Genomic DNA, 21,228 nt, shown 5'->3' with positions numbered 1-21,228 from the left:
GAACAAGACACTTAAATGGCAGCAGGCTACCAGGTATATATGCAGTTTACAAGCTAAATCCTCAATCAAGGAACAATGAAATCTCCACCCCCTTTCCACACACAGTGGGGGCTCTCATACAGATTATAGGCAGACACTTCGGCGCTGACTCTGAAGACACATTTCTTTAGATAATGACATCAGTGAAGGTAATTACTAGTTGTAACAAAATACGTTATCTAGACAGCTTGGCCCCGCATATAGAAGAGGTAATTACCACAATGAAGCAATCAGAATAATTAACATGAGCCCCTTCTAATCACAGTAAACACAGGTCTCCTTCACACAAACAATAGATCAATTACCCTTTAAAATAGGGCTGGCTGAGGGAGGGACATTAACATTTCAACAGCCTGTAACACATGAATCCTTTTTACCTCTAACACACACACAGCATAACTAGCAGGGAGAATTTAAACTGAAGCATATCCTTCACACTAGTGAACACATCACCATAAGTACATGTATCATCAGTAATATCTTCATCATCATCATTCATAAAGATAGTAGTTTTATAATCTCTATCAGGTTGTCTTTTGTCATAACGCATGGCACCCTGCATGCCACTCAGCACACCACCCTTCCTCTCCAAAGGAATTATTTTGCCCACTAGGGCAGGTTCACAGTTGTCCTGGGAAAACACTTGCCCCACCACTGCAGGCACCTTGGCGGTTTACCTTGGCAACTCCACAGCAGCTGTCTCTATCGCTAGGGAACATGGCACACCAACTGTTTTGGTCACCCCTAACACATCTCTCCCAGCACTCTGCTGGATTACCTTAGGAATACCCAGAGTTCATACGTCCTTTTCAGACTTTGACCTTGCTGCAAGCAGGGTTTTAACCTGTGTCTCCCCAGTGATCTGGGTAACACACTGCAGCAAGTCCACTTTTACACCGTCTGCAGATCTCCTCACCGGACACACTGCTACTTCACTGGGATCACAAACTGGAATAGTCTTACCATATCCTGAAGCAGGAAACTCTGGGGTAGATTCATGTACCGCTGCGCACTCCTTACGGAGGCGCAGCGTCCCGTTTTTGCCCTGCGCCCCCGCAAATTAACTGCGCTACGCTTCATTCACGAAGCAGTAGCCACGTAATTTGCGTGGGCGCTCCTCAAAAATGCCCGGCGTAAGGGCGCCTAATGTAAATTATCCCGTAGGGGGCGGGAATAATTTAAATTAGGCGCATTCCCGCACCGAGCGTAGCGCGCATGGACGTCATTTGCTTCAAAGTGAACGTGAATGGCGTCCAGCGCCATTCACGATTCACTTACGCAAACAACGTAAATTTCAAATTTCGCGACGCGGGAACGACGGGTATACGTAGCATTGGCTGCCCCTGCTATTAGCAGGAGCAGCCTTACGCGAAACCCGACGTACGCAAACGACGTAAACTGCGTACGCAGGGCTCGCGTAGGGTTGTGAATCGGCGTTAGCATGCAATTTGCATACTATACGCTGACCACAACGGGAACGCCCCCTAGCGGCCAATGTAAGAATGCAGCCTACGATATGACTGGCATAAGAGCCTTATGCTAGTCATATCTTAGGCTGCCGTCGGCGTAACGAGGTTCCTGAATCAGGAGCATTCAGAACGCCGGCGCAAGTAAGCAATTGCGCTGTGTAACTATGGTTACGCAGACGCAATTGCTTCTTGAATCTAGGCCTCTATCTTCAATTGAGGGTGCTGTCTCTCAGTTGCATAGTTACTGGCCAACTCCCCCTGGTGGCCACAGGATGAAATCACAGCAGGCATCTCCCACTGATTTTCTCTTTTTCGCACCGCTGTTCTTTGTTTTAATTTTTATGTAGACAAAAAGGTTTTAATCGCTTATTTTAATTATTTAAGTGCGGTATAAATATTTCCAAAACAAAATCTGCCATTGAGATGGCTAACAGAATTGAATATTTGGGCATAATAATATCACGCCAGGTTGAGGAATTTAAAAATTTGAATTTAGATTCAGTGTTACAGGAATATAAGAAAAAAGTAAAGGTATGGGAGACGCTTCCTCTGTCTCTATTGTGACATATTAATTTAATAAAAATGAAGATCCTTCCCAGGCTGCTATATTTGTTCAGAAATTCATCACAATGGTTACCAAAAAGCTGCACTGTATCATATCCTCATTTATATGGCAAAATAAAATAGCTAGAATAAAGTTAAGTTCACTTATGCGCCCAGTGGAACAGGGGGGGGGGGTTAGCTTTCCCAGACCTTTATAAATATTATTTAGCAACACAGTTGGTGACAATAGGGAGATGGTTGAATCCTGATTGATATGATCCTGCTAGAATGGTGGAGGCTGCAGTGGTCCAGGCTCTGGAGGAACTGCAGGCATTGCCATTCCATGGGCCAAAATACAGGCAAGACTTAACCCCTTCAATGATAACAACAGTAAAGGCATGGTAAGTCGGTATGGCAAGGGAGAGTAATCTAAAAACAGATATATCCCCAAATACTCCATTATGGAGAAATCCTGAACTTGCACATTCAGCCTCTATTCAGGACCCTAGAGCATGGACAAAATTCAAAGTCAGAAAAATATAACAAGTAATACATGTTGTGGAAGAATTCCCTCGGGCTTTGTACGCAAATCCACACCGCACCAAAATTTGCACTTCCAGCGTCTCAATGCGCACAAAGCACCAAACAATTCCTTCATGCTTAAAAGCACGTTTGTATCAAGCTCTTTGTACAAGGAATGTGAAGTACTTCATGGCACCAGGAAGAATCAGAAAACAATGCTGCTTCTAGCTGGAATCTCAACCTTCTGTGTAGAGCACAGGAAACTCCAAATCCTTTATTCATTGCAAACAAAAGAATAACAAAGCAGGAAGTGATGGCCCCAACAGCCAATCACTTCCCTTAATACAAAATCACATGGCAGGAAATGACAAACAAAAAGGGGAGGGCACTCCAAGAAAGGCAGGGCAAAGGAAGTGCACACACCCCATCTTAGCCAGCATGGATCCCATTAAAACATTGTTTAAAGTAAAACAATATCTGAATAAAGATCATTCTAATTGTTCATATAGGATTCAGACAATCTGCGGGGACACTGCTACTGCTGTTGTCAATATACGGTACAAGAACACCAACAAGGCGGATATCAATGTCCTCTCACACAGATATGTATCCATAAAGGATAACGAAGTCCGCAAGAGAGATATAATGGGTTTCTCTCGTTATGCGGACTTCGCTTCTCTAATGTGTATAGTCATTGGAAAGCAAGCAGTCCAGCGCATTGCGCTTGATATCTACAAACCAATAAATGCCCACACACACACAGAGAACACGTCTCAATCCCATAAGAAGGTTTTCATACTGACCGTTTTACTGCTGGTCTTGATTCAACCCAAGTGCGCTCTACTAGAGCGCTCCTCGATTAAACATCAGACACAGGGAGACAGATGACAATCTATAAAACACACATCCTAGAATAAAATGTCCACATATATAACATTTTCCACAACAGTCCTTCCTTTTTGTCATATGCTCCCAGTTGTCCCTCGAAACTATATCTCTTTATTACACCTGGAAACGAATCAGTCTTTACAGTCCATAAAAATAAAAACACGGCTTGACATGTAGACTCTGTTCTTCAGGAGCATGACTTATAAGGAGGACACAACATGGTGAGCTGTAGTAATCACAGATCGGTCTGGGGTCCTCTGTGTCTTGTAAATGGGTCTGGCTTCGGGGCGTCTTCATCAAGGAAGATGTGGTCATCCGCTCGGGCTCTGGTCACGCGTCAAATCAGGCAACAGGAGCGCCTCTGCTAAAATTTACTAAACAAACAAATACAAAATAAACAAAGATACTACTCATTTCTTTGATGTGGAGGAGCCGCCTCTTGCAGTGGCTGGTGTGGTCTCATCCATCAAGCTTCTTTACAAATGACCCAGTCACCTGGTTGGGAAAAATGAAAACCAATTACCGTGTCAGGGTCCAGGAGAGACTCTCCTGAACCCCTTTGAAGTTCATGTTACAGTGATCGCACTCACCCCATCACCTGAGAAAAGACGTGACAGCTGGTGAGGGGAGTACGACCCTGGTTTCGGTTGACCTCCAAACAAACCTTATGACAATAACCCCGACCTCGGGACTGTGTTCACTGCACAATCTGTGCGTGTCTCCCTGTTGCCTGTAATCGCTTACCATCTCCTGTAATACCTGGAACCATTGGCAGGTTCATCTAAGATGGGAACCTACTTCACCAGACTGCTGCTTGCCGATTCAAATTCTATCAAAGAAAGACAGTCTTGGCACAAACTTGATTAGAATTAGAAAGATTAGTGTTATTAGTTCGAAAAACTGTCACTTTTACATTTATTTATCCCCCCATTTTCTTCCTCATTACAGACTGGAGGAAGAAGAAACAATGAAATAGCCTATGATACTTTAAACCTTCTTAGACTCGTATTTATCCATGTGTACAGCTGTCTACATACACCTGCTCTCTATGTACAAACACTTCCAGAGACTTCTTGAACCTGAAAAATACTTATATGCAGAAATCATTACTTCATCCCTCATATTTATCCTGCAGAGAATGGCAAACAAAAATGACATCCCTGTAAATTTTTAATGACATTCTTTCAAAACCGATTCAAACAAAACTCTGTGTAACTCTTACTTTTACGGTTCCTACAAAAAAAAACAACAGCCACGACGCGTCGGAGGATCGCTGCGGTAAGTTCGAACATATTCACGTTACATACAAACATTCCGATACAAATGTTCATAGTTTCCAAAACAAAAATGAAAAAACAAAAAACAAAAACCAGCCGGAATTCTGCCTGCACTCTTTCAGCAATAGAAGAAAATACAATCGAGAAAATATGAGAATAGCGTGAGAGCCTTGCTTAGACCAGCTATACAACGTTCTCCTCTGAGGGTCACCAAAGCGTGTACCACACCTCCATCCACACGCATCATTACAGATTTCTGAAACCGCAGCAAAACCACATCCACTCCAGAGGGATACCCAAATAGTATCCCTGGCAATCTTTTAAAGGGGTCCAAAGGCCTTTGCCCCCAAAACTAGGCTTTGTGCACCGTGTAACCGTCTGACTGTGGGAAGCCTTCCTTCCCATGCGATTCAAATCGACTTATCGTCTTACCTCTCGCGTCCGAGAGAAACCGTTGCACCCATTTAGGGGAGCACCGTCCGGTGTCTTCTTCTACGGTGGATTGACGGACTACAACCACTATCTGGTCCAGTCCCTCAACTAGAAAACCCTAACCGAGGCATCATCTCTATGGCTTGTTGTCCCAACCCTCCTGGCACAGAACTAGAGTAACTATGCCAAATGATTCGTCAACAACCACAGATCAACCCCCAAATTAGGCCTCTACCCCTCACAGTGTATGCATCCCATACACTGCGTTGCCAGACTAAACTACACAGTGACAGAAGACTTGCCCCTTTACCACCTGCAAAACAATGTGGCTTCTCTCTGCATCTAGATGTTAGAACAATACTGGTGATGCCCCCTCTGTTTGCTCTCACATACTACTCTCTACCCAAAACTGTATTTACAGCATAAAACTTCACAAAAACAACTGAAATTAAAATTTTAAAACACTCTTTCAAACACCAAACTGTTTCCATTGTCCTTCCAAGCACAAATCTCATTGCTCACCTTTCAGAAAACCCCAAACTCCTTCCACCAACTTCAAAGGCATGCTGTGTCTCAAAATGGCCGACAAAAGCCATGCCACCACAAAATGGTGGATGAAATCTGGACCACCGCAAAATGGCCGACGACATGCCAGGCCACCACAAAATGGCGCCATTAACATATGCAATGCAGTTGTTCCCGCCAAAACCAGCATTTCCTCCCTACTAGCCAAAACCTTTCCCCACGAGAACTGAGAAACATTGAACATCAAAAATGAACACTTAAAAACATTTTAAGAGCAATCTTTACACACTTAAAGATACTTCAACTCAGTCCCTTTGGCCAACTTAAACAGCACAAAAAAATGTTAGTTATATGAAACACAACATAGCACACTATTAGAAACAACAACACTCTTTTCTCAAAATTCATATACTCTGAATTAGTCACCGCACACACAGTAACACAATGCAACACAATGTTGCTTGTATGCGTTCTTAGAACATCAGAATTCTCTTCCCTCAGGGCGTCGCCCCCTCCCCTATTCAAGCAAAAGCAAGTTTTAAAACCAAAGCCTTTCTTTCCTACTAACAATGAAAGATGCAATGGGGGAGGTGCATGAATTTCCCTCTGAGATACTCAAAGAAAATGCCCAAACGATTAGAAATGCAAAAATAAAAAAAATTAAATAACACACACCGTTAAGGGTACCAAAAACTCACAGTTAAAGTTAGTTTTTCTATCTATTGAAATTCAGTGTACAGTAGAGATTTCACTTTAAACCGATATTAAAAACAAAAACGCAATAGTTTTACTAAAAAGTATGCACAAATGACTAAACCTGAAGATTGGATTCATACAAAGAAAAACAAAAATTATGCCTCAGGTTGCATGGCGGAACACACACAAAGAAACACACGATGGAGTTTTCAAAACAAAATGGTGTCCTCAGCATGACCAAATACACACACAAAGGAAAAACAGATAGGGTCTTAGAAAAAAAAAAAAAATGGTGTCCTCAGCATGACCAAACACACACAAAGGAACACAAGATATAGTCTTCAAAACGAACAGTGAGAAAACCTATTTAGACTAGCAAATTTCAACACAATACGGTTTCTCCTGTATAAGCGCTAACAAGACCAAACCATGCCTCTTACAAACAAAAAACACTGTTGTAACAAAACAGACTGCTACTCAACTCATACTAAAACGTTAGACAAACTATAATAGTTACACACTTTACAAAGTTATTTCACACGGTGACCAGCACTATGAAATGACTCAGCCACACAATGTTATGTCATTCAATCTCTGCCGCACATTTAAAACATAAACTAGCGCACTCCATGCATACCATCACGTTGTACTACAGAAAATGGTTTTACATTTAACATAAACCCCATACAAAGACCCTCTAGGCTGTATTGACCAGGGGTCTACAGAGGACAGTAATATAGACTTCTATCCCCAGTCAATACAACCATCCCTCCCAGTACAAATATAAATCCCCGTCCTTGTACAAAAAAGAGTGAAACCGCAAAAATTAGTTCTTTTGCTAAGCTTAGTTACCTGCAATCAGCGATCAAAGAGACTAGATGCCGGTTCTAGAACAACAAAGATTTCAAAAACTGAAATGGAGTTTGTCTTACCAAACTTTGCCGGCCTTTTCCTGTCCCAGAACCGGGGACCCAATCTCTCCTCTCGGATCGCTGTGCTGGAACTAAGTTGGCTCCTGGTTGGCTCGCCGAAAATGTTGTGGAAGAATTCCCTCGGGCTTTGTACGCAAATCCACACCGCGCCAAAATTTGCACTTCCAGCGTCTCAATGCGCACAAAGCACCAAACAATTCCTTCATGCTTAAAAGCACGTTTGTATCAAGCTCTTTGTACAAGGAATGTGAAGTACTTCATGGCACCAGGAAGAATCAGAAAACAATGCTGCTTCTAGCTGGAATCTCAACCTTCTGTGTAGAGCACAGGAAACTCCAAATCCTTTATTCATTGCAAACAAAAGAATAACAAAGCAGGAAGTGATGGCCCCAACAGCCAATCACTTCCCTTAATACAAAATCACATGGCAGGAAATGACAAACAAAAAGGGGAGGGCACTCCAAGAAAGGCAGGGCAAAGGAAGTGCACACACCCCATCTTAGCCAGCATGGATCCCATTAAAACATTGTTTAAAGTAAAACAATATCTGAATAAAGATCATTCTAATTGTTCATATAGGATTCAGACAATCTGCGGGGACACTGCTACTGCTGTTGTCAATATCCGGTACAAGAACACCAACAAGGCAGATATCAATGTCCTCTCACACAGACAATCTGCGGGGACACTGCTACTGCTGTTGTCAATATACGGTACAAGAACACCAACAAGGCGGATATCAATGTCCTCTCACACAGATATGTATCCATAAAGGATAACGAAGTCCGCAAGAGAGATATAATGGGTTTCTCTCGTTATGCGGACTTCGCTTCTCTAATGTGTATAGTCATTGGAAAGCAAGCAGTCCAGCGCATTGCGCTTGATATCTACAAACCAATAAATGCCCACACACACACAGAGAACACGTCTCAATCCCATAAGAAGGTTTTCATACTGACCGTTTTACTGCTGGTCTTGATTCAACCCAAGTGCGCTCTACTAGAGCGCTCCTCGATTAAACATCAGACACAGGGAGACAGATGACAATCTATAAAACACACATCCTAGAATAAAATGTCCACATATATAAAATTTTCCACAACATACACGAGGGAAAAATATCCTCATTCGTAGATATGAGACAAAAATGGAATGTGCCTGAGAACTATTTTTTTAGACATATGCAGCTGGTACATGCTCTGTCAGCCCAGTTCCCTGAGGCCCCGTACACACCATAGAATCCATCCGCTGGAATTGATCCGCGGACCGGCTCCAGCGGATAGATCCCCTGGTGTGTACAATACAGCGGATCTGTTTCCGCTGATTTTTATCCCCTGGGATGGATTTCAAGCGGATAGAAATTTGAAGACATGCTTTCAAATCTATCCGCTTGAATCCATCCCAACGGATTGATCCGCTGGTCTGTACAGACTCACCGGATCAATCCGTCCGAAGGGATCCCCCGCATGCGTCGTAATGATTCGACGCATGCGTGGAATTCCTTATATGACAGCGTCGCGCACGTCGCCGCATCATCATCGCGGCGACGGCGCGACACGTCATCGCGAGGGGATTTCGGCGCGGATTTCGATCCGATTGGTGAGCACAAAAATCCTCGCAAATCCTCGAGAGGATTTATCCGCGGAAACGGTCCGGTGGACCGTATCCGCGGATAAATCCTCTCGTGTGTACTAGGCCTGAGGGTATCCCACAGTTAATAGAAACAGGTTCAGAACAAATGGTGAGAAAGAGAAAGGAAAAAGGGATGATCTCAACTTTATACACTACGGCCTGGATTCAGAAAGGACTTACGCCAACTTATCTTCTGATACGCCGCGTAAGTCCACGGATGCACCGTCATATCTATGCGCCTTATTCAGCAAACAAGATACGCCTGAATTTTGGCTTCATACGACCGACGTACGTCTCCTACGCCGTCGTATCTTGGGCGCATTTTTACGCTGGCCGCAAGGGGCGCTTCCATTGATTTACGCGTCAAATATGTAAATGACCTAGATACGCCGATTCACAAACGTACTTGCGCCCGTCGCTGTAATCTATGCCGTTTACGTAAGGCGTAGGTCCGGCGTAAAGTTAAGCCTCATAAAGCAGGGGTAAGTCATGTTAGGGTATGAATATAATGTATAAATGTAACTTATGTATTTGTGATGAAATGTTTTGTACTAATGTGATTTTAAAGAAATTTGGAAAAAGTTGGTAGATGAAAATGTGAAATGTATACTTGGATATGAGAAAGGAAAAAAATTAATAAAGAGATTTAAAAAAAAGATATGGGTATCTGGGTAGAATGTATGGCAGGTCCAGATGTATTAGTCATTATTGGTGGTAATGACGTATCCATTTGTACCTGGGCAGAGATATCAGAAAGGGGCAAAGTAGCCTTCTTTTGCCAATTAAAAACAAAATTGGTTTTGTAGTCATTAACATCCTGTGTGTATTTATTTTGCTTTTTAATGCTTTGTTCTTTCTCTGCCTTCTCAAGGTGGCTTTTGAGATTAGATGAGTGAGAAACATATTCGGGTGTGGACATGTGTGGAAGGCGTTGGTCTGAGTTCCTCATTTCCTTATCAATACCAGACAGTCTCAGCTTCTTTTTATCAACAAGAAAACACAAGAAACGAATGCCAGCTTCATTAAAATAACAAAACCATGCCTCAGTATCTGGGTCACCCTGCTGAGGATAAACGTCCCAGCGCAGACCCCTAGGAACCATACGTTCCTTGGAGTATTGCTCCAGAAAAGCTATGTCCCATTCCAAGTGGATCTCAGTAACCATGAGGTTTTTAAGCCTCATGAAGAGACCACTTATTTCAGAGTTGGTATTCAAAGGGACAAAAACCCTTCCGTATTAAAGGAACGGGCCGTCCTGTATTCAAACACATCCATGTTCAATCAAATATGGAAATAATCTAAAGCATATAGGGCTAGATCCACAAAGAAATTACGCCGGCGTAGCTATTGATATTCCGCGTAATTTCAAAATTCCCGCGTCATATCTTTGTTTTGAATCCTCAAAACAAGATACGACGGCTTCTGGGTTAGATCCGACAGGTGTACGTCTTCATACGCCTTCGGATCTAAGCTGCAATACTTCGGTGTCCGCTGGGTGGCGTTTTCCGCGTCGGGTATGCAAATTAACGATTTACGACGATCCACGAACGTACGCGCGGCCGTCGCATTTTCTAACGTCGTCTGTAGTCTGCCGTAACTTACGGCGCAAAATCGCTGAGGATTCGAAAATGTGCCAGGTAAGGTACGGTGGCGTAGTGTATCTCTGATACGCTGCGCTGTTCTACATGTATGTGGATCTGGCCCATAGTGTCTGCAACAATTTAAATCTGTAAAAGGGCAATATAAGAGGAAAAATTTGCGCTACTGATAGAAAAGTGTGGTAGCAGCCAGCATCAACAATGAGACGTATTGTGAATAAAAAATAAAAAACAAACAGATGCAGCGCTGAGAAATAAATGAAACCCTGAAAAGGTGATAACAGGGTTATTGGTGAAATTGTGTATCTAGTACAGACTACACATCAGTAGAGGACAGAACATCAAATACTGATGGGACAAAACTTATAATATCATCCAAAGAGGGGAAACAAAACACCTTACGGGGGTATGTGATGGTAAATGGGAAAAATCTTGTGTAAGAAAAATACAGTAAATGACCCATAAGTTTTGAGAAATAAAAAACTGTACGTATATAGTCCATAAACCCTATATAACACAGATCATAGATCAGGAAGGAGTGAGCTCCCTACACAAGTTCATATAGGTAATCAATGTTCTAATTCTTTAATATGGAACAATAAGATGTTATCATTCATGCAGACATGGGAGGTAGTCAGGAAACACGACACCCGGGGCAGTGACTCCAACACCATGAAGGGGGGAATGAATACTCTTACCCCGTATCGTGGACACACATGCCAGCGGCGGTGGGTCAAATAGGCAACGACTACTCCTCTCCGGCACATATGCTGGTTGGAACTCCTGTGAGGGGAAGCTTCCTGTATCCACGTCAAACAAGGAAAATGTTGAGGGGGCGTGGCTTAGTGCGCAACGAGGATGGCAGCACACTGAAGGAGCTCCTCAGCACACACAGCCGTTCATAGCCCATCACTCGACCATCTGCTCTCAGATGCCAGGCTAACGACTCTATTCAACCCCGCACTCTCGCCCAAGACCCCGGTTTCGTTCCTCGATACTTCCCTTCTTAAGTTTAAGTTCCTCCAATTCTGTTCAATTTTATCTATGGCATAAAACTTCATTTTCCTGGTATCTTTATTGTGTTTATTTTTAAAACACTCATAGCGCTACACATACACAGCCACCCTGGCTGCTGGGCACATTTCTATCCCTGATACCCAGTACTAACAGCCGGATTGGCAAACGACGTGTAATGATGCTGGGTATCCAGGAATCAAAATGGTGGAACTGGAACTTCCGGCGCCATTAGCCAAGATGGCGGCCGGAAGATTTCCGGTTTTCAGTGACTACTTTGCAGCATTACAGGTAACATACAGGGGTATAAATACAGCTGAAACAGTAGTGTCCACAGCTCTCCTGACGACGCAAATAGCGAAACGCGTAGAGGCTGTCTGGACACACACATAGAGGGTGCAGCACACCAGCACGCACGGACCCCTTGTAGCAACACATGCGGAGAAAAGCGAGACACGCACACCCTCTAGGACGCCATTTAAATGCTGGTCAGCGGCTTTTAACGGTTGACACTGCCAAAGACACTCAGTGCCGGTCAGAGGCACTTTATATTGTAAGTGTTATTTTTTACCTTTTTTTAATAAATATATTTTAATATACTACACCATGATGAGCCCCTTGTTTTTGAGGATTTAAGGATACCTTGTAAAAGGGAAAAGGAGGCAACACCCACTGACGGACAAAGAAAAGACACCACTTTGGAGCCTAATAATATCTGGGGTCTGGTGAGTGTTGATTTTAACCATTGGTGATGGTGGCACATCTTTGTCGGGTGGAAGAGATAGCGGCACTTTTCTGTACACAGCATTACCAACATTGAACCTTTTGTTTGCTGGAACCTATTGTATAAGAGCAAGATTGTCTGTCATTGGACTATTTTTAGTGCAGCTAGCACATTGCACACTCTACTGGTTGTTTGATAACTATTTAATTTTTTGACATTTTTTGGGATTATCTGTTTCCAATATCAGTTATTGGACAATTCACGGTGCAGTTGGCACATTGCACATTGTGTTTTTATATATATATATTGTAATGTTTGGGGGACCAGCTTGATCGCAGGACACAGGCTTTTTAAATCAAAACTAAGGTTTATTAAACTTAAATGGCTTAGCAGCAGCAAAAACAAAGGAAATAACAGTCTCACCGACTTGTACAGCTCAGAACTGCTATCGCAGTTCAATAGTCCTTGCAGGTAAGTCCTTCAGTAGCAGGCTTTCAGGCAACACACTGCCAAGTCCTTTCACAGCTTTTCATAGCTTCCACAGCTTTCCTTGTCCACCATTCACCATGCATAGACTCTCCTACACTCCTTCACTCTCACCTGCACTTCCTGTCTGCTTTAAACTACTTCCTTACACAGGTGCGTTAACCCTTTCCATTCCCTTAAAGGCACCACAGTCCAAACAGAGGGGAAATATAACGTCCTTCCAGGACCCAGCCATGGCGTCCTGTACATATCCCCCCCCTGTGCCCCAACGCCAAGGAGGTGGAGGCAACAGTGGAGCTCAAACAATGGACTCGGGAGAGGGCATCTGCATTTTGATGCAGTCTCCCGGGCCTATGCTCCACTACAAACTTAAATTCTTGGAGCGCCAGGAACCAACGTGTAATCCTGGCATTAGTTCCTTTACCCTGCCTCATCCATGTTAAAGGGGCATGATCAGAAATGAGCCTAAACTTCCTCCCCAAGAGGTAATACCTGAGGGAATCCAGAGCCCACTTAATGGCCAGACACTCTCTTTCAATAATAGCGTAGTTTTTCTCCGCTGGTGTCAACTTTCTACTGAGGAAGACTACTGGGTGTTTGTAAGAATGTAAAATTAATAACTAATATTCTTATAGCTTCAAGGGCGTATCTGAATGAAGATCATTCATAGTCAGGTTGATTTGAAAATAACGTGTGAGTTTATTGTCACACAGGTGGCATCACAAACACAATGAAAAATAGTATAAAGTTCAGTTTAGCGTAGATGAAAATATCTGGAATTGGATCGATAGTATTGTAGCAAGCTTATGAAAGCATGTGTGCAGCCATGTTGTCTTCTGAGATTTTCCAAAGTGATGCAGGAAGAAACAGGAAATGACGTTTGACTTCTGGCTTCAGCTGTTCTCCTAGTCAATATGTCAGTATGTCAGTGTTGTCTTTCAAAGAGGGTGTGAATGAGTGTGTCTTAGTTTAAGTTAGTATCAGTGTGTCATGTAAGTGTGTGGTGCAAATGTGTCCAGCCTTCTTTAAAGCAAAGCTTAAATATATGTTACAAGTGAACGTCATGACCTCATACGGCCCAGGCTTAGACCCTTGTATGGCAAATATTAATATCTGCTAGGTTCAGCAATATGAAGATCTTAGCACAGAGTCGTATGGAGTTTGATTGACAGGCACACATGTGACACTCTATACTTAGAGTAGTGTGCTTGATGATGCAATGTCATAGAACATATATTATCAGCTATAAAGCTATAACTTCATTAAGTAACTATATACCAATACATACTAGTATAAATACGATTTTACTAAACTAGCTTAACAATAGATATGAACTAGTATATTATTGATATCACTACGTAAATACAGATCTATTCTGAATCTATTTTTGTCAACCTACACCAGGATTCCTTATATGTCATTCTCAAATTGGCTATCCGTAATGCTCAGTTTTGGATAGAAGAATTATGTCATATCAATTGATCAAGGTCATTCATTCATACCTAATTATTATGATTAATCATAAATCAAAATATGTTTTGCAAGCTTGCCATGAATTGCCGAATTATGAATTTGGAATAATATTCTAACAATCCCCCCTGAATTATGATTAATCATACTAAATCATTTAATACACACATACATACATTCATATCTCATTTTCTCCACCTTGTATCAAACGATTGGACACGATATTCCTCAGAACTGAAGCAACTAGAAATTTTCCTTTTCCTAAATGCTTTACTCTTTACTTTTAACTCTTCTTAGATCTATCTAATCAAAATCTTACCAGAAATAATGGTATAGATTTTAAAAATGTATAACATAATGATGACTAATATCAATAATTATTAATAATAATAATAATAATAATGAAAATTATTATTATTAAAATAAGTAAATAATGCAATAATATATTTCCATATATGTGCTCAAATAATATTTTAGCTCTTTGGAAATATACTTTATACTCTATTAATGATATCTTTCTTAAGTTATGAACAAAAAATGTTCTATTAACTAGAATGAGTGTGCTAACATTCAATATGTGAATAAATAAAAATAAATAAAAATAATAATCCTAACTTCATGTGAACATTAATATCATAATAATTGGATAATCAAAAAATGTATATGTATATGTGAACAAATGTTTCAGTCCTAAATTGTTTATCTATAGTAGATAGATAAAGTTCCTTCCGATTAATGTTTCTTCATGAAATGTCTTTAAAATTTCTTCAAGTTCCATTAGGTTAGAAAAACCTTGATGAATAAGATAAAATAGTTCATAAATATGAAATATAAATCTTTTGTCAAATATTCTTCCAAAAAGGATCTCTTCTTTTAACTTCAAATTTCTCTTTGCTCTTTATAGAAGTTTGTTATCCTCCATATTTGTTTGATTGTAGATGCCATATCTGTAAAAGAGAGGCAGTATCATTACTCAGGAATAAAATATTTATATTAATTCTTGTACATTTTCATATTTTTTCAACAAATATTAAAACATTATGAGACAATAACTTTGTGAATTTGCTAAAACTATATGTGAAATACTATCTCATATTTTATTCAAAGAGATTTTCTGTGTGACTATGTACTTCTATGTACTATCCTTATCCTGTCTAAAAATAAACTAAATTATAAAATATATGTACAGGCATACCCCGCTTTAAGTACACTCACTTTACATACACTCGCGAGTAAGGACATACCCCTGAGTGTATGTAAAGTGCCTTACAAGTACTGTACAGACATTTTGCAGTTGCAGTAGAAGGAGCTGAAGCTCAGAGAGCATAGCCCGCCCTGTTCCAGTGTGCCCCTGACACCTCCACTACAGCCCCTGAGACCTCAACAACAGCTCCTGACACCCCCACTACAGTCCCTGACTCCCCACTACACCCTAGAAGTGACGAAATGTATTGTTTCACTTTAAGTACATTTTCGTTTTACATACATGCTCTGGTCCCATTGTGTACTTAAAAGTGGGGTATGCCTGTACTGTGAGGTTTGGGTATGTCAGGACGCAATATTTCATTTTTCGGTCATGATACAAATTCTATTTCTAACGAACAAAGTTAGATTTCATATCACCCCAGAGATGACAATGGACTATGCCTTTGTTCTCACCTCTAAACGATTAGAAATATGCGTAACTGTATTCTGTGTTGGAGTTCTTACTTTAGTGTCAGAGTGTTCTGCAAGTACTTCAATGCATTTCTCAGCTCTTACGCTGGAAATCTGAGATAAAGACTTCTCAGCTACAGCTGTATAAACATGTGCTGGTGTAAATTTCTGTAGATGTCTTTCGTTCCCATCTATCTGAATGTGTATTTGTAATAAAGCTCTGAACCATAAAGGATATATTTTCTTAATTTCACTAAAATTACCTTCCTCAAAAATACCTTTTAATGAACAGTCAGGTGTCCGTACAATGGTTTTGTTTGATTTTACTATGCTCTCTGTAACTTTAATTGCATAGTAAACACTTAGAAGTTGCTTCACACCTGGCTCAAAAGTTTTTTCCAAAAATGATAAAACTCTGGAGAAATAGGCAATTATTTTCTCCTTACCTTCCTGTAACTGAAACAATGTTACTGAGATGGCATTCTCAGATACATGAGTTTTCAAAACAAACGATGTTTCAGGACAAACCTCTATTGTACTTAATGCTGGAGCATTCTGCAAATCTTTTTTCAACACTTCAAAAGCATTTTTCTCATTTGGACCCCACTGGTCAACTATATTACCTTTATTCCTTAAAAGATTATATAGTGGATTAACTTTTTCTGCGAAACAATGTACAAACTCTTTGCAATAATTTATTTTATGCAAAAATTTATGCAATGCCTTGTAAGTTGTTGGAGTTGGGATAACAGTAATATCCCTAACTGTTTCTTGCAACAATTGTCTCTTTCCTTGACTAATTTGCATGTGAAGGAATTTCACTTGACTTTTCATCAGCTGAACTTTTGTTGTGTTTAATTTTAAACCTTCAGCTTGTAACATCATAAACAATTCAGACAAAAGAGCCATATGTTCATCGATATTCTGAGTACTCAGCAAAATCGTATCCACGTGCTGACAAATGCAATCTGGCCTAGAAAATTTAGAAAGTATTGTTGCTATAGTTTCATGAACTATACCATCACCAATACCTAGATCAGGTATTAATCGAGTGAACGTATAAGTCTCTTTTCTGAATGTGAACGCAAGTTTGTATTGACAACTTTTAGTTAAAGGAATGGAAAAATGGCTACCAGCGATTTCTAGTACAGAAAACACTTTGTTCTCAACATTCAAATGTAATTTTATGTTAGATTTATCAGGAAGAACTGGGCTATTTGTGATTTGTTTATCCAATGTTCTTACGTCAACTGATAAAGAATATGAATTATCAATATTTTTGATAGGCCAAATACAGTTATTTACCACTGATTTAGCTTTCTTTACAATTCCAAGTTGTACAAATTCTTGAATAATATCAGAAAGTGGACCAATTGATTCTGGTGGTAACTCACTCTGATCAAGAGGTTCTGGATCCTTTCCTTCAATATTTAATTCGGCACTTTTCAAAGTTCCAAAGTCATTTTTGAACTTTGACCACAAACTTGGAAAAGATTGTACCACTTCCTTTAAAGCACAATTTTCATCAATATCAGGCCACTTTTGTTCTGTAGACATATTGGTAACAGAACCAACATTACTGTATACAGAGGGATCAATCAGCACTGATTTGGGCCTAGATGGATCTTTCCAAATACTTTTATTAGCCAAATCAATCACCCACTTTTGTTTATTGATAACATCAATGCCAAGTATATTCTCTGCTTCGTGACAGACCCAAATGTTAATATTAGTTTTCACTAATCCAGGTACTTCAAATGTTACATTGGATACCTGTCTAGCAGTGGAATTACCTGTATTATTAAAACCCACTATATTACACATAGGAGAATTTGGTTTCACAGGTATGTTTTCTTTGATAAGGGTAATCTCAGATCCACTGTCTAAGAGACAATTAATATGTTTACCATTTATCAAACATTGTAAATATGGCCTCCCATTCTCATCCAAAACAATTGGTGCTACATATTGTAATGGCAGAGAAATTGAATCCGGGTGTGATTCTATTTTTGGCAATGGCAATAAACCTTCTTTTTCAGTGACAGCTCCTTTTGCCATATTGTCTGAACTACTGTGAACAGTCAAATTACTGATCTGTTTGACATCAGTGTCATAAGGCAATTCAGTCAAAATGTTATCTTGACATGAAAAATCAGGTTGCACAAAAGCTGATTTTTCATACTCCATATCTTTAGTTCTTATTTGTAAGTCACTCTTAAACTTAAAGCAATGTTTTTTTTTTATATGGCCAAATCCATGACAGTAAAAACACATCATGGGGTCGTCTCCTTGACTCACTTGACTGCACCTGTCCTTGTCATTCCTGATGAGACCTGTCGTTTCTGACACGTCTGTAGCCTGACTATTTTTGTCACATTGAATAATAGAAACCTCGCGTGCGAGACTGCTTTGATTCAATTGTCTCCTAATTTTGTCAATGAAACTTACTATAGCATTTAAATTTTGACGTTCCTGTGCTATAGCGACTGAAGTTGGGTCAAGGTATTTAAATTTTTTTATGAAAGCCATTTTTAATCCTGGGTCAGTTTCATCATCTACTCCAAATATCATTTCATAAACCTTGCAAAATCTTGTTTTAAACCAAAATGGATCTTCTTCTGCAGTAGTCTGTAAAAGGTCTAGCATTTCTATGGTCGGTTTTTGTTCACCGGTCATACATAGCAATAATAGTCGCAATCTATCTGTGGCGTCATTTTGACCTTCATCATCACTAACAAGTGAATGGATTCGTTTAGCAAAATTAACAGGAATCCACAACTGAAAAATGTAATTGCGTTGATCGTTTGAAAGATTAAAACGATCTGCAAACATTTCAAATAAATCCCAATTAGAAAATACAGTAGCCTCAACGTCATAAATAGGAAAGTCTTTTAGAACCTTCATCAGCTGATCATGAATTTGCAATTTAAGTTTTGCAGTCCTACATAATAAGTTTTTATGCTTCATTTCCATTTCATCAGTAGCATCAACATTCTCTATTTCCGAACTTTCCGGAAAATAAGATTGTAGCTTTGACTTGGTTTCAACCTTTTTGTCATCTGTATTTATTACAGCAATCTGTTTACTGTCATTTTGCAACTCTGGCAAAATATTTTTTTTAGATTTCTCTATTTGTTCCTCAAGATTATCTATGTAATTACACAAAATCTCACAGTTAGAACAACTGAGAGCATCCTGGGACACATTTTCATGTATTCCTGTGTTCTGTACATTATTTGTCTCTGTCTGGTTTAGTGTACACACATTTTTGGCAGGTAAAATATCAATAATCATCTTATTAAATATTCTTACCAATTTCAATACATTACTTATTTTCTTACGTAATTTATTCACAGTAAACCTGGATTTGTCTATCTGGACATTGGAATTTAAGCATTCTTGGTACATATACAACCACAAGTGACTGTCATTTGGATAAAAACACACATCTTTAAATTCTAGCTTACTATCTCTAGCTATTTCATCTATAAAATTCATAATTTTTTTTTTTTTTTACTCACCGTTATTAGAAGGATTTCTCGTCATCAACCGGCTGTTACTGGACTGTTGTCCACATCTGACGCGACACAAACGCCTCTTGCTTGATAGGTTCTGAACCGTCTTTTTTCTCGAGACTTGAATATTCGCAAAGACTGCGCCAATCTCTCCCCCCCTCATCAAGGGTCGAGATTTCCGTAAAAATAGAGATAAGACAGTACTTTCTTTGGCTCGCCACTGTAAGAATGTAAAATTAATAACTAATATTCTTATAGCTTCAAGGGCGTATCTGAATGAAGATCATTCATAGTCAGGTTGATTTGAAAATAACGTGTGAGTTTATTGTCACACAGGTGGCATCACAAACACAATGAAAAATAGTATAAAGTTCAGTTTAGCGTAGATGAAAATATCTGGAATTGGATCGATAGTATTGTAGCAAGCTTATGAAAGCATGTGTGCAGCCATGTTGTCTTCTGAGATTTTCCAAAGTGATGCAGGAAGAAACAGGAAATGACGTTTGACTTCTGGCTTCAGCTGTTCTCCTAGTCAATATGTCAGTATGTCAGTGTTGTCTTTCAAAGAGGGTGTGAATGAGTGTGTCTTAGTTTAAGTTAGTATCAGTGTGTCATGTAAGTGTGTGGTGCAAATGTGTCCAGCCTTCTTTAAAGCAAAGCTTAAATATATGTTACAAGTGAACGTCATGACCTCATACGGCCCAGGCTTAGACCCTTGTATGGCAAATATTAATATCTGCTAGGTTCAGCAATATGAAGATCTTAGCACAGAGTCGTATGGAGTTTGATTGACAGGCACACATGTGACACTCTATACTTAGAGTAGTGTGCTTGATGATGCAATGTCATAGAACATATATTATCAGCTATAAAGCTATAACTTCATTAAGTAACTATATACCAATACATACTAGTATAAATACGATTTTACTAAACTAGCTTAACAATAGATATGAACTAGTATATTATTGATATCACTACGTAAATACAGATCTATTCTGAATCTATTTTTGTCAACCTACACCAGGATTCCTTATATGTCATTCTCAAATTGGCTATCCGTAATGCTCAGTTTTGGATAGAAGAATTATGTCATATCAATTGATCAAGGTCATTCATTCATACCTAATTATTATGATTAATCATAAATCAAAATATGTTTTGCAAGCTTGCCATGAATTGCCGAATTATGAATTTGGAATAATATTCTAACAGTGTTCCTCACCACAAACAACCTGTGACAACACAGCTCCCAATCCTACATCGGAAGCATCAGTTTGGACAACAAACTCTTCCGAAAAATTGGGCGCTATCAAGACAGGGTGTTGGCACAGTGCTGACTTGAGCACCAAAAAAGCCTTCTCAGCGTCTGCATTCCACTCCACCATGACCGATTTCCGACCCTTAGTCAGATCGGTCAATGGAGCCGCCAATGTGGCAAAGTTGGGTACGAACCTCCTGTAGTATCCCACCATGCCCAGGAATGCACGTACCTGCTTTTTTTGTGAGGGGGCGGGGCCAACTCTTTATAGCCTCTAGCTTGCTGACCTGAGGTTTCACCACCCCTCTACCCACAATATAGCCCAGGTATTTCACCTCCTCCATTCCCAAAGCACATTTTTCAGGGTTTATTGTAAACCCCTCTTTCCAGAGAGAGTCCAGTACTGCCTGGACCTTGGGCAAGTGTGACTCCCAGTCTCTGCTAAAAATGACTATGTCGTCCAAGTACACTGAGGCATACTCCCGATGAGGTCGTAAAATCCTATCCATTGCTCGCTGGAACGTGGCTGGAGCAGTTTGCAGTCCAAAA

At 40.1% G+C, this 21,228-nt stretch overlaps 1 protein-coding gene and 1 long non-coding RNA gene across 3 annotated transcripts in view; one reads left to right on the top strand and one right to left on the bottom strand.

Annotated features, from left to right (window-relative positions):
* LOC120924718 (cytosolic phospholipase A2 gamma-like) overlaps positions 1–21,228 on the top strand; it is a 553,986-nt gene that overhangs the window by 188,357 nt on the left and 344,401 nt on the right. The window lies entirely within an intron of this gene.
* On the bottom strand, positions 13,453–20,561 carry LOC120924723. Its single transcript, XR_005746413.1, has 2 exons — positions 19,425–20,561; positions 13,453–15,194 (listed from the first exon to the last, which is right to left on the bottom strand). It is a non-coding gene; the product is annotated as an uncharacterized LOC120924723 (long non-coding RNA).

This window comes from Rana temporaria, chromosome 1, assembly GCF_905171775.1.
Source record: "Rana temporaria chromosome 1, aRanTem1.1, whole genome shotgun sequence".
NCBI lineage: Eukaryota > Metazoa > Chordata > Amphibia > Anura > Ranidae > Rana > Rana temporaria.
The sequence above is the reverse complement of the archived record's forward strand: the minus strand, read 5'-3'. Positions and strand labels throughout refer to the sequence as shown.